Genomic DNA, 13884 nt, shown 5'->3' on the forward strand with positions numbered 1-13884 from the left:
AATGGTTCCCGGGGCAGTTTCTAACAGTATAGGAGCTACTGATAAGAATCCTACATTAGTGTCTCCTTTTGCCCATAGGCTGTCAGGAACCCGAGACAAGTCAATTTTTGCTTGTTGAGTGTAAATTTCGGGAAAATCCTCCATTGCCTGTATTCTAACATATTGTTCCACAGTTTCTGCATCTTCAGGGATGGTCAGCATAACTGTGCCATTTTCTCTAAAATGGATGTTTGCGTGCATTTTACTTAAGACATCAGTACCCAGCAAGCAGGTAGGTGCACCTTTAGCAAATAAAAATTTGGATACAAAGGTTTTAGGGCCAAAGCTCACATTTAAAGGTTTTGTAAAGGGCAACGCCTGAATTTTACCATCATACCCTTCTGCATATGTTACCTTTGAGGATATATTGTCAGGATATGGTAAAAAGTCTTGATTTAAAATGGAGGATGTTGCTCCCGTATCTATCAGAAAAGGTACATTTTTACCCTCAACCTCAACTTGTATTATTGGTCTTCTAGAAGGAAGAGAGACCTGCATAACCTTCAGTCATTCTGAGCTGTCTGTTTGATCAGGCGCTGGGTTATTTATCCTATTTTTGGGTACAAAGGTTCCTGAATCTATATCTGCTTTTCTCTTCCTACATTCCCTTTGGAAATGTCCTGGCTTCTTACAGTAATGACAAGTAAACTTTTGATTAGCAGAGCCAGTATTAGCCTGTGCAATTCTTACTGGCTTAGAATTTTCTCTTAAGTCCATTTCTATCCCTACAGCTTTCTGTCTAGCCAGGTGTGGGTCTTCCAAGGTTCTCCAATCAGGGGTTGCGGCCTTAAGCTTTTCCTTCACTTTTGGAGACAATCCATCTATAAAGGTTTTTGTAACTAACCTCATCATTCCTGAAGCGGTTAAATCCATGCCTTCATCTCTGAAATTATTTTCTACACTTAGATAATATTCGTCTACTGATTGTCCAGATTTCTGAGCCACCACTCCCGTTGTTCCTCTCTGCCTCTGTTTTTCCCTCATGAAAACCATTAAGTGATCTACAAATTGCGTACCTGATTCTATCGTTTGTAAGGCACCATCTCCTGCCTGGTGCCTATGTACCTGTAGATTTGCTAATAGCTCCTGGAAGAGTCCAGGAGTCATTTTCATTCTACATAATTCTTCTCCATTTGCCCAAACTCCAGCGTGAGTCTGCATAATTTGCTGTATATATTGTGCAAATCTAACTGGACACTGGGTGGGATCTGGTGCGTTATGCAAGAGAGACATGCCTTCAGCGGGGGACCAAGGGAAATATTGTCGAGTTTGGTGATATCTAGTTCCCATTACTCCGTCAGCACCAGGTTCCCTAAAGGGTCTTGGTACTACCCTAACAGGGGCAAGTACAGCGCCATGTCTAGGTGTACCACAGGCTAGGCAATCATTTCTCCAGTCTGGATTTTGTTGTCCACAGTGCGGACATACCCATCCTCCTGGTCCGGCTAAACTTTGAGGTGGTGTTTGGAGAAAAGATGGGGCATGTGGGTTAAGGTATGGGGGTGGGGTGTTCTTATATTCCACATTTTGTTTTTCTCCGTAGCCTGCGGGTCTAATACACCACTTTTTATTCTGTTGATTATATGTCCATCCCTCTTTTTCTGCTACCCTAGAGACATCAATCAACGCTTGGATCTGATCTATCCATTTCTTGTCTCTGATTATGCCTTTTTTTTTTTCCTGAATTCCTTCCCATTTTTTTCTACTAAAGGCTTCTGCCTTAGTAACTCCAAACTTACTAAAAATCTTTCTCAGCCCCTTAGTGGCATCTTCACCACTTCTCTCCTTTATGATAGTATAGATATCTAATTCTTCTGGTTCCGACTTTGTTTGCTTATTCCCCATTTTCTTATCCTGAGCTTTTTTCTTTTCTTGCCCTAGGTGGCGTTTGGGTATGAGAATACCTCGTTACCTTCTTCCTAAGGAGCTAGGATGTTTAACGGCTTCTGCGTACCGTGTTGATGTAAGAAAATCCTGATTCCTACACCTATAGCAAACAACACAAATGCAACCAGACAGAGGATCAAAATACAACGTATCTTGTCCCAGGCTAATTTATCTGTCCTGGGCTCATACTATCATACACTTATCCGTCACCAGGTTTTCGTCAAAGACAGGATCAGAGATTGAACATAGGCGCGGAGGTCTCCCCGAAAGGACGCAACCACGTTGCCCAGTGGGACAGTCACTTCTTCTGTTTCAACACCCTGGGCGGCTTATAGGGCTATTCCCAACTTCCACACACCTTCTATTCACATTCACTCTCATTCAATGCCGTACTCCGTGAGGTGGTCAATTCCTAAGTAGTTCAAGAACCCGAGCTATAGGTATCCTCCTCTACTAGAACTACCCGCTAAAGGACACGACACAGAAAATCTTACGGACAGTGCAGGGCAGATATAAGAGATCTAACAGTGTCTCTTACCTGGCCAGGTTTTTATTCATCTGCCGTCCATTATCCCAGATTCTCTTTTCGTTCGTATTCTGCCGGTGTTCTTGAAGGAGTACACAGACCTCGGGTCCCTGTTCGGGCGCCAGGAAATGTTGGGACCACACTCAGTCGGAGCAGCCTTTGGAAGTAGGGAATCACCAGAAATAATACACAAGACACGTCTCGTATAGTATATCACTGGGAAGTCTCTGAAGCACGCCTGCCTTCAAGGTGCTATCCCCTCTTTATATAGTTGTACAGGTAGTTTCAGTGGTTATACAAGTTTTGCTTGTTTAAACAAAGAGAGAAAAGAGAAGACAAAAAAACAGTTTCGGCTATGTGATAGTTTCACAACAAACAAAACAGTACAGTTTCGCCTAAGTGGCAGTTTCACAAACAAAAAATAGGATTTCACACTATAGCTAAAATGTCCTTGAATGGACAGGTCAATATTGATCACAAATTCTTTTTGGTTCATTGAGGTAACCATTTTTGTTCCGCTCTTCACAATATCTAAAAAATAAAAATATTAAATTATTACAATTATAAAGCTGATATATATATATATATATATACACATATATATATATATACATAATGTGTGTATACATTCTAATTCCACTACATTGCAGTCTATGAGTCCTGGAATCAGCTCCATTCTGAACATTGGAGTTGATTTTTTGAGGAATGTCACTGTAGAAACAGAACTATCTAGAAAAGGGAAGCCGCAGAGAGATCATCAAAAAATCCACTCCGATCTAGTCACCTCACCAGTGATCCGTCTACAGTGGAGTGGCTGGAATGAGGACCACAAAATAGCCACTCGGATCTAGTCACTTCAGTAGTGAGCCGTCTAGAGTGGAGTTGATAAAATGAGGACCACAAATAATCAACTCCGAACTAGACACAACCATACCGCCATCCATACAGCGCCGGAGGAACATGCACCAATCTAGTGGTCCCTGTATGAAATGACGCGTACTGGGAACCAGTACACCCCAGGTCCACATGTGGGACACCCAGCACTGCTGTCTGTGTACTAAGCAGGGTGTTATACAGTGACCCAGGTTCACACACCGGACCGAACACCGCCATAACGTCGCCTCTACACTCTCGTCGCTTTAAATTTTCGTCACCCGCCAACCAGACGTCCGGACGCATCTTCCATCCACAATGTGGAGGAGAAAGGAGGGGCGGTTCACGCCCTGCGCCCCCGCTCTGGCTGCGCAGGCGCGGTGCGGTGGTCGAACCTGGCACCGTTTCCTCTGTCAGGGCCGCGTCTGCAGAGACAACTGAACGGAGGCCTGTCTGCTGCTGCGAGCCTGTAGCGGTTCCCGTACCGGGCTGCTCCGTACATGAGGATATCGCCAGGACTCGCTGCCTGCACATACCTCCCGGGGCGGCTGCCTTTGTCCTGCCCCGTTATTGTAGCCCCATACATCCCGGTGCTGTGGACCCCCGTGCGCTGCATGCATTGTCCGCAGCGCTCTGCATGTTCCCGGTGTCAGCCCACCCCCTCCGCTCTGCTCCCAGCATAGGGTGCACCCTCTCTCACCCCCATTCCTGCTCCACACGTCGCCCCAAATCAATGGGAGATCCTGGACAGCCGTCCCCCCAGGTGAGGCTGTGTGTGTGGCTGACAAGCCTGCTCCTGGCAGTGCTGCTGCACTGTGTGTGTATACTGTGTGTGTATACTGTGTGTGTATACTGTGTGTGTATACTGTGTGTGTATACTGTGTGTGTATACTGTGTGTGTATACTGTGTGTGCACTGCTCCCATTCCAGCCATCATGCTGGCCTTGGTGACATGTACCCCGGATCTGCTGGCCGTGCAGACAATGGTGGGAGTCCTGTCCAGATCATTGGCTTGTCCCTGTCCATCTTGGCTAGTAATTGTGTGCGCTGACACAAAGGTGACCGAGGCGTCTCCTGTTATTGATCAGATTAATTTACAGTTTTATATAATCTGAACTCTCCGATTGTAACGTCATCCGTTTTTTGTCTGTACTCATGGTCTGTGCGGTAAATCGCATGGTGTAGAGAGTCCGGTTGGACTGGAAATTCACTGGTGTCTTTACTAGATGCTGTGCTCCTACATGGCAAGTTTTGATTGGCACGTCTGATGTTTTTACTATTGACATTGTTGAAAAATATTTGCAAAAATAGTTCAAATTTCTCTTGTAGAGAGTGATGCAATTCTAGTTCTTGTATTTGTTGTGCAGATGATTTTTCTAATCTAAAGCCATTGACGGGGTCTCCGCACTGGATCCCCACTTGTCAACCTAGAACAATAACTATTTCCTCATTGAGATCCTACAGAAACACTATCTGGAATATATCAATGGAGGATTCTCTATGATGCGACCTTCTGATTGACGTGTACAATGTATTTTGGATTTGGAAACCTCCTTTATATAAAATATCAAAGGGTTTTTTTCAATGAATGGGCTTTTTATGGATAGGTTATTATCAATGTTTAGTTTGGTGGAGGTACAATTCTCCACCAGTTTAACGAGATCCTGGTGCTTAGCCGTGGCATCGGCTCCATCAAAGAGCTGATTGCCAGGAGTGATGAGGATTGGACCCTTAGGATCAGATATTGATGGCCTACGCCAAGGATACTGTCCTGCCCAGTGTCTTGTCTCTCCTTGGGTTATATATTGGGAGGGACAAGCCCTTTAATCATCCTGATATTAAGAACTTTCGTAGACCACAATAGAAAATTACTCTAGTCCTAGGAGTCAAACCAAATTTCAGGGTACGTTTGTGTGCTGGGACTTTTAGTAAAAATTTCTGCAACTGAGAAACTGTCCTGAATGAGGTGAATAACAATTTATCAACAATCTGCAACTACAATTTTATTCTGTACTTATAAGTGGGATTTGTTTTGTGGCAAATGGATTTTTACAAACCTCATTCTGAAGTTTTGGGGAATTGCAAAAATTTTTGCAACTGCGGTAATCTGCTTGCCTCCCAATCAAAGTTGTATTCGAGGATTAAACTGTCTGACATTTGTCCTTTTTTTTTTTTTTTTTTTTTTTTTTTTTTTTTTTACATCTGTCTTGACCTGTTGACAACTTTTTAAAAAAAAAATGGTCAAAAAGATCTGGGTGTTGGGTGCATGGTCCAAAAATGTATCATAATTAACTCCACAAAGTGGCATGAATTTTGACAGAAATGTAACGGAGGCCCATCTATTGCGGTGGCACACGTCTCTTGATTAATTTGACACCTCTTAATCCAGTGCCCTGTTGATCAAGAATGGGGAGCAAAATGCCAGTCTTGATGAATCGAGGCCTCTGCTATTGGTGCTTTATAAAATTATTCTAGAAAAAAGTGTGTCTTGATTTGTAAACTTTTCTTTTTTTCATTTTGTAATTAATAAAACATGCAAGTTCTTTACTGCTGTTATTCGTTTTCCATATAGATACCAGTGGCAAACTCCAGAAAAATTACCCTAGCCAAAGCATACTGCTTTTTTAAAAGGGATCATAACGTTGTACCCCCCTTTATTACAAAAAAAAAGTATGTAGTAGACATTCAGTAATTTACTGTGGTTTGGCCGGTTCGATGTTAAATATATATCAGACCAGTTGTTGCATCACCGTTCTTTAGATTTTCGGTAATTGCAAAATTCTTCTGTATCTCATAAAGAAGACAGGCAGCATTTGTGTGTTGCCTTGGGCATCCCCATCAGCTTCGCTTCTTGCCAGTACTGCAATGGCAGGGCAGTGTTTTATCTTGAGAAGGGGAAGGTCTGTGGCTGTCAGTGTGCGCTCCCCGGGGATGTCCATGTCACTCACTATCTGGGCACTTTCTGAAATTCCAGCTGTCCAGCCTGGAAGAGGCTAGAAAGGCTGTCATTACTGTTGAGTTATTTTTGCTTCAGACCAACTCTCTGTATATCTTCTTTAGATTCAAGCCTAATATGGCATGTGATATCTTACTATGTGAGCATTTTACTAGTTCCTGTGTACTATTACTTATTTCCTTACATAGCACCATCATGGTCCATAGCGCTGTACAGAGATTGTCCTCTATGATTTCATTTTTTTCTCTATTTCCCTTCTCTCACCCACACAGAGTAGTTATAATCTCATTGAGTGCCAATGTAAGCCAGTTGTCTGTAGAGGGGAAATCAAATGGAAGCGTACGTACGTGGCGGCAGTATTGGGGTATGTTCACATGCAGCTGTTTTCCTGCACCAAAAACCAGAGAGTTCGCAGGGAGAAGCTACATACAATACCAATGTTTTTTGTGTGCTTTGGCTATTTTTTTTTTTTTTTTTTTGTCCATTCATTTAAAAGAATGAATAGCCAACTTCAAAAAATAGTGACGGCTACAAAAAAAAAAAAAAAAAAAAGGAAAACGAAGCATGTGAATGAGATTTTGGAAATCGTAATTTTGTTTGCTGGTACTGTAAAATAAAGCATTTTATTTTATTTTTTTTCAGCAGAAAAAAATGTAAAAAAAAAAATCTGCAAAAATGACATACGTGACCATGCCCTTCTTTATACCTACTTCAGTCAGAAAAAATGCGCTAAAACTGGGGTTACACACGCTGTGGCGATTTTGTTATCTATTTGTGCAAAACCAGAACATGTTCTGTTATGGGGAACAAAAAAATCACCAATCAATGTATAGAGGACATCTGTTCCAAAAAGACACCCATTTTATAAGGCGTTCCTTATTCTGTTGGATTCGCACTTGAGCACCATAGCACGGCACACGGAGTGGCAGCGTCTGTTGGAATCATAAGGTTCCATGTGCCGCCATCCAGCCTCAGAACAGATCTGCACACATTGTACAGAATGCTGGGCAAATCAGCTGTAAATCCACATGTTTAACACAGATTTTACAGAGGAATAACCAAACTCCATCACTTAGGGTACCATCACACAGTACCATTTTCATCGCTACGACGGCACGATCCGTGACGTCGCAGCGTCGTATGATTATCGCTCCAGCGTCGTAGACTGCGGTCACACGTTGCAATCACGGCGCTGGAGCGATGCCGAAGTCCCCGGGTAACCAGGGTAAACATCGGGTTACTAAGCGCAGGGCCGCGCTTAGTAACCTGATGTTTACCCTGGTTACCAGCGTAAACGTAAAAAAAACAAACAGTACATACTTACATTCCGGTGTCTGTCCCCCGGCGTTCTGCTTCTCTGCACTGTGTAAGCACCATAGCCGGAAAGCAGAGCGGTGACGTCAGACGTCACCGCTGTGTTCGCTTTCCGGCCGGCAGGCGCTCACAGTGCAGAGAAGCTGAGACGCCGGGGGACAGACACCGGAATGTGAGTATGTACTGTTTGTTTTTTTTTAACGTTTACGCTGGTAACCAGGGCAAACATCGGGTTACTAAGCGCGGCCCTGCGCTTAGTTACCCGATGTTTACCCTGGTTACAAGCGAACACATCGCTGGATCGGTGTCACACACAACGATCCAGCGATGTCAGCGGGTGATCAAGCGACGAAAGTAAGTTCCATACGATCTGCTACGACGTACGATTCTCAGCAGGATCCCTGATCGCTGCTGCGTGTCAGACACTGCGATATCGTATGGATATCGCTAGAATGTCACGAATCGTACCGTCGTAGCGATGAAAATGGCACTGTGTGATGGTACCCTTACTTTAGAGTAATTGGTCTGCAGCAGATGCACTGTGTCCTAATATGTCTTTGCCTCCATTGGAGGCTGTTGAGTCTGTGTCAAGTGATAAGGGCCCCTACTAATTTCAAAAGGTAGCTGATAAATGTTAAAATTGGATAAAGCCTCTGATCACACATTTTCCTTTTGTCTGAAAATAGTTGTTGAAACCTCCACCAGATATTGATGAACTATTTTTTTTTTTTTGCCTTCATCAATATCAAAGTGGTAGACAACCCCTATAAGTAATGAAAATAAACACAATGTGAACAACTTACTGTAGTTAAAAACTCTGTATAATACACATGCAGCATATTTACTGTGACCGCCAGGCAGTTTCATACATCTGGCAGCAGCACATGGATTTCTGCAAGCCCCACTCTGAGAAATAGGACAATCATAAACGTTTCTGTAACAAACCTGTTGCATCTGAATTCACCCTATAGATCCACATGGATAAGTCATGTGTACAAAGCACATCCTCATGCACTGGTCCACTGTGCAGTGCTCTTTACACAGGTCTAATCAGTGGAGGAAAACATATCCTGAGGGTAACATCCCAAGTATTTAACATACCACCTAAATGAGTTTTTTTTTTTTTCCTCATTCATTCAAAGCCAAGTGAAGACCCAGAAAGAAGTTCTCTTTTGCGTTTGGCTAAAAAGAACATGAAAAGAAAAATAAGGTGCTTATATTCCTTGAATTACAGGGATATTCCGGTACTACAGAATTATCTTCTGCCAATAAGAAAGGGACTAGTTTATGTATCATTGGGGGTCCAACCACCGAGGCCCTCACCGATTATCAGAGCGAGACACTTTCAGATCCCTTTGAATGGAAGTCCATTGTGCATGTTTGACTGTCGCTTTGTTCGTTCCATATAGAGCTGGTGGATGTTGGGAAGCTTTCTCCAGCAGTCCCATAGAGAATGAGTGGTGGAGCAGTTGAGCCTTTCAGTCAGGGAATAAAATTGCCCATTCCTGCAATCCATTGCAGTCTCAGCAGTCGGACACCAATCAATCTAGAAGTTATCACCTGTCCTGTGGATACTTAATCAGTTCTTGTTACCCGAATATCCCTTTAAGGCTACTTTCACACTAGCGTCGTGCACTGCACGTCGCTATGCGTCGTTTTGTAGAAAAAACGCATCCTGCAAAAGTGCTTGCAGGATGCGTTTTTTTCTCCATTGACTTGCATTAGCGACGCAGTGCGATGCATTGCCACATGTTGCAACCGTCGTGCGACGGTTGCGTCGTGTTGCGTCGGACCGTCGCCACCAAAAAACGTTGCTTGTATCGTTTTTTGGTGCGTCGTTCCCGTCTTTTCCGACCGCGCATGCGAGGCCGGAACTCCGCCCCCGCCTCCCCGCACCACAATGGGGCAGCGGATGCGTTGAAAAACAGCATCCGCTGCCACCGTTGTGCGGCGCATTCACTGCTAGCTTCGGTACGTCGCAACGACGCAATTTGTCGTGCGTCGTCCGACGCTAGTGTGAAAGTAGCCTTAATTCAGGGAATGTGTGCACTATAAGGACTGATTCCTTATAAAAAAAAAAATACTATTAAAAGTTTTTCAGAATGATGCCTTTAAAAAAAACAAAACAAAGCCCATAAACGAATGGCTTGATGAACGTTGGAGAGAAAAACGTAAAACAAAATAAATGTTACTCCCTTAGGGTACGTGTCCACGTTCAGGAAACGCTGCGTGTTTGACGCTGCGTGGGGCCGCAGCGTCAAACACGCAGCGTCCAGATGTTCCAGCATAGTGGAGGGGATTTTTTGAAATCCCGTGTCCACTATGCGTGGAAACACGCACCCGTCGGCCCTGCGACTCCGGACATGCTGCGCATCTTTTAAGATCGCAGCATGTCCGTGTTCCTTGCGGCGACGCTGCGCCGCCGCAAGGAATAACACAGGGCCCTATGCGAGGGGTGCGATGATCCCGTATGTGTACAATGAACACATCCGGCATCATCGCGTCCCAGAAGGGGGCGGGGCTTAGCGCCGAGCGGGTTTGCCGCTCCGGCGATACCGCCGGCCATCCTGATCGTGGACACGTACCCTTAGAGGGTTCAATGCGTTTCCCTGTTTGAACCAGGGCTGTGGAATCGGTAAGCCAAAACGTCCGATTCCTCAATTCCCCTGAATCTCAACTCTGACCCCACAGAACTGATCACCACTGAGCATGTGCATAAAGTGCTGCACGTCAACTAAAAGCCGAGATCCTTAGATCAGGAACAGAACAGACATTTATAAGACATTTGGGAAAGCTATAAAATTCATGTGGAAACATTTACAGCACATCCTGCATTGTACTACTGTACCCAATGTATTATATATTTTTGGACTCTTTCCATTAAATACTGACTCCACCAAACTGGACACAGACTCCTTGACCCATACTTCACGGCCCTGGTTTGAACAGTATGCTAAATTGGGGTATATGTACATTATAGAATAGGTACCTGACCTTGTGTGAGCCAAAGTAGTGAACAAGCACGCAGCTCTGTGCCCTGTCATACTGCATTTTATACACCCAAGAATAATGTACATCATTAAGAACAGAATAGCAATTGAATGAATACGGTTTATTTTCCCTTGCTGGTGTATTTTTTTTTTTGCTCAGCAGTTGTGATAATTGGGGCAAATAATTGTCTTGTGAATTTACCACTCAGTGCTATAGTTAGCGACTTGGGTGGAGTTTGAGTTGCTGACATTTCTACCTGTATTTTCTAGGGTGAGGCCGGCGTCACACTGGCGAGTTTTACGGACGTAAGAGCGCAGAAACTACGTCCGTAAAACTCGCATTACATACGGCACAATTATTCTCAATGTGGCTTCTCCTATCAGCCGTATATTACGGTTCAGTATTATACGGCTTTCTACGGCCGTACAAAATCGCAGCATGCTGCGTTTGTCACCGTATTGCGCTAATAATACGCCAATGAAAGTCTATGGGGGCGAGAAAAATACGGATTCCACGTGGACCTGCAGTGTGACTTGCGAGAAATACGCAGCGGTGTTAGTGAAAAGTCGGTAATTCAATTGCCGGCTTTTTCCTTCTCCTTCACAAACCCGACATGATATGAGACATGGTTTACATACAGTAAACCATCTCATATCCCCATTTTTTTTGCATATTCCACACTACTAATGTTAGTAGTGTGTATGTGCAAAATTTGTGCACTGTAGCTGCTAAAATAAAGGGTTAAATGGCGGAAAAAATTGGCGTGGGCTCCCGCGCAATTTTCTCCGCCAGAGTGGTAAAGCCAGTGACTGAGGGCAGATATTAATAGCCAGGAGAGGGTCCATGGTTATTGGCCCCCCCGTGGCTAAAAACATCTGCCCCCAGCCACCCCAGAAAAGGCACATCTGGAAGATGCGCCTATTCTGGCACTTGGCCACTCTCTTCCCACTCCCTGTAGCGGTGGGATATGGGGTAATGAAGGGTTAATGCCACCTTGCTATTGGAAGGTGACATTAAGCCAGATTAATAATGGAGAGGCGTCAATTATGACACCTATCCATTATTAATCCAATTGTAGGAAAGGGTTAAAAAAACACACACACATGATTAAAAAGGATTTTAATGAAATAAACACAGCGGTTGTTGTAATAATTTATTGTTCTCGCAATCCATTTGCAAACCCTCGCTTGGCAAAATAATAAACGCACAATATACATACCTTCTGATGTCAGATCACGTCCCACGATGTAATCCATCTGAAGGGGTTAACTAATATTACAGGCAGGAGCCCTGCTAAATGCAGCTGTGCTCCGTGCTTGTAATCCCCGGCGAATGAATGAAATGTAGGTCAATGACCTACATTTCCTTCAGTCGCGGTGATGCGCCCCCTGGTGGATGTCCTCATATGACCTGGAGCGTGGGAAAAAGTTCCCAGGCTGCAGTTCATGAGAACATCCACCAGAGGGCGCCTCACCGCGACTCAATGTAAGTATAGATCACTGCTTTCCTTTCAGCACCCGGGGATTACAGGCACGAGCGAGTGGTTTATCGCAGCTGTGCCTGTAATATTAGTTAACCCCTTCAGATGGATTACTTCGTGGGACGTGATCTGACATCAGAAGGTATGTATCTTGTGCGTTTATTATTTTGCCAAGCGAGGGCCTGGAAATGGATTGCGAGAACAATAAATTATTACAACAACCGCTGTGTTTATTTCATTAAAATCCTTTTTAATCATGTGTGTGTGTGTGTTTTTTAACCCTTTCCAACAATTGGATTAATAATGGATAGGTGACATAATTGACGCCTCTCCATTATTAATCTGGCTTAATGTCACCTTACAATAGCAAGGTGGCATTAACCCTTCATCACCCCATATCCCACCGCTACAGGGAGTGGGAAGAGAGTGGCCAAGTGCCAGAATAGGCGCATCTTCCAGATGTGCCTTTTCTGGGGTGGCTGGGGGCAGATGTTTGTAGCCGGGGGGGGGGGGGGCAATAACCATGGACCCTCTCCTGGCTATTAATATCTGCCCTCAGTCACTGGCTTTACCATTCTGGCGGAGAAAATTGCGCGGGAGCCCACGCCAATTTTTTCCGCCATTTAACCCTTTATTTCAGCAGCTACAGCGCTGAAATTTTGCACATACACACTACTAACATTAGTAGTGTGGAATATGCAAAAAAATGGGGATATGAGATGGTTTACTGTATGTAATCATGTCTCATATCCTGTCGGGTTTGTGCAGGAGAAATGAAAAGCCGGCAATTGAATTACCGGCTGTTCACAGATATCGCGCTGAATGAAATCTAAATACAGAATATATATATATGTGTCTCAATGACATATACATATATATATATACTGTATATATGTTTTAATGAACATTTGAGCACATAAATCCATTAGATGTCGGTTTTGCAAGCCTGCGCGAAAATCTCGCAGTACGGATGCCATACGGATTACATACGGAGGATGCCATGCGCAAAATACGCTGACACACCCTGCCTACGGATCACTATTTTGGGAACATTTCACCGTATTTCGGCCGTATTACGGCCGTAAAATACGGACCGTATTGTCTTACGCCGAGTGTGACGCCGGCCTAATGGTTATGCTGGTGCACAGATGATGGGAATCTGCCAGTTTATTATGACATAATTGATGGTCCATTTGTCAGACCATAAAACATCTGCATTCTGGCCAGCTCTAGGCATCATTTGGTTATAAGAAAACATGGGCAGTTTTTTTCATCAGTGTTCCAGATCAGATTTCGTCTTTTCGGTCTGTGTTCGTTTTTACCATCAGTGTGCAATCTGTTTATCTTGTAAGCAAAAAAAAAAATAAACAAATTTAGGCTTCTCCTACCCATAAGTCATCCGAGTGCGTTCCTTTTTTATTTTTATTTTTTCCCCTGTCTATTTGGAACAAGAAGCTTGGAACTATATATTGTGTGTGTATATATGTACAGTTGTGTGAAAAAGTGTTTGCCCCTTCCTGATTTCCTATTCTTTTGCATGTTTGTCACACTTAAGGCTATGTGCACACGTTGAGGATTAGGCTTAGGAATTTTTAGTGCGGATTCTGCATCTCTTGGCAGAAAACGCAGGTGTGTTTTTTGTGCAAATTTTGTGCGGATTTGCTACGTTATTTTGTGGATTTCTTGCGTCTTTTACGCCTGAGGATTTCTATAATGGAATGGGTATAAAACCGCTGCAGATCCGCAAAAAAGAAGTGACATGCTGCTTCTTTTAATCTGCAGCGTTTCTGCACGGAATTTTCCGCTCCATTAGCACAG

The 13884-nt window shown here is 43.9% G+C and overlaps 1 protein-coding gene across 1 annotated transcript in view; it reads left to right on the top strand.

Moving 5' to 3' along the window:
* Positions 1-3619: 3619 nt before the first annotated feature.
* The window catches only part of CSK (C-terminal Src kinase), a 131206-nt gene continuing 120941 nt past the window's right edge, over positions 3620-13884 (top strand). Inside the window, exon 1 of the mRNA XM_077264042.1 lies at positions 3620-4088. The gene's annotated coding sequence lies outside the window, so the exon portion shown is untranslated. The remainder of the gene's footprint in view (positions 4089-13884) is intronic.

The sequence above is a fragment of the Ranitomeya variabilis genome, chromosome 5 (assembly GCF_051348905.1).
Source record: "Ranitomeya variabilis isolate aRanVar5 chromosome 5, aRanVar5.hap1, whole genome shotgun sequence".
Taxonomy (NCBI): Eukaryota; Metazoa; Chordata; class Amphibia; order Anura; family Dendrobatidae; genus Ranitomeya; species Ranitomeya variabilis.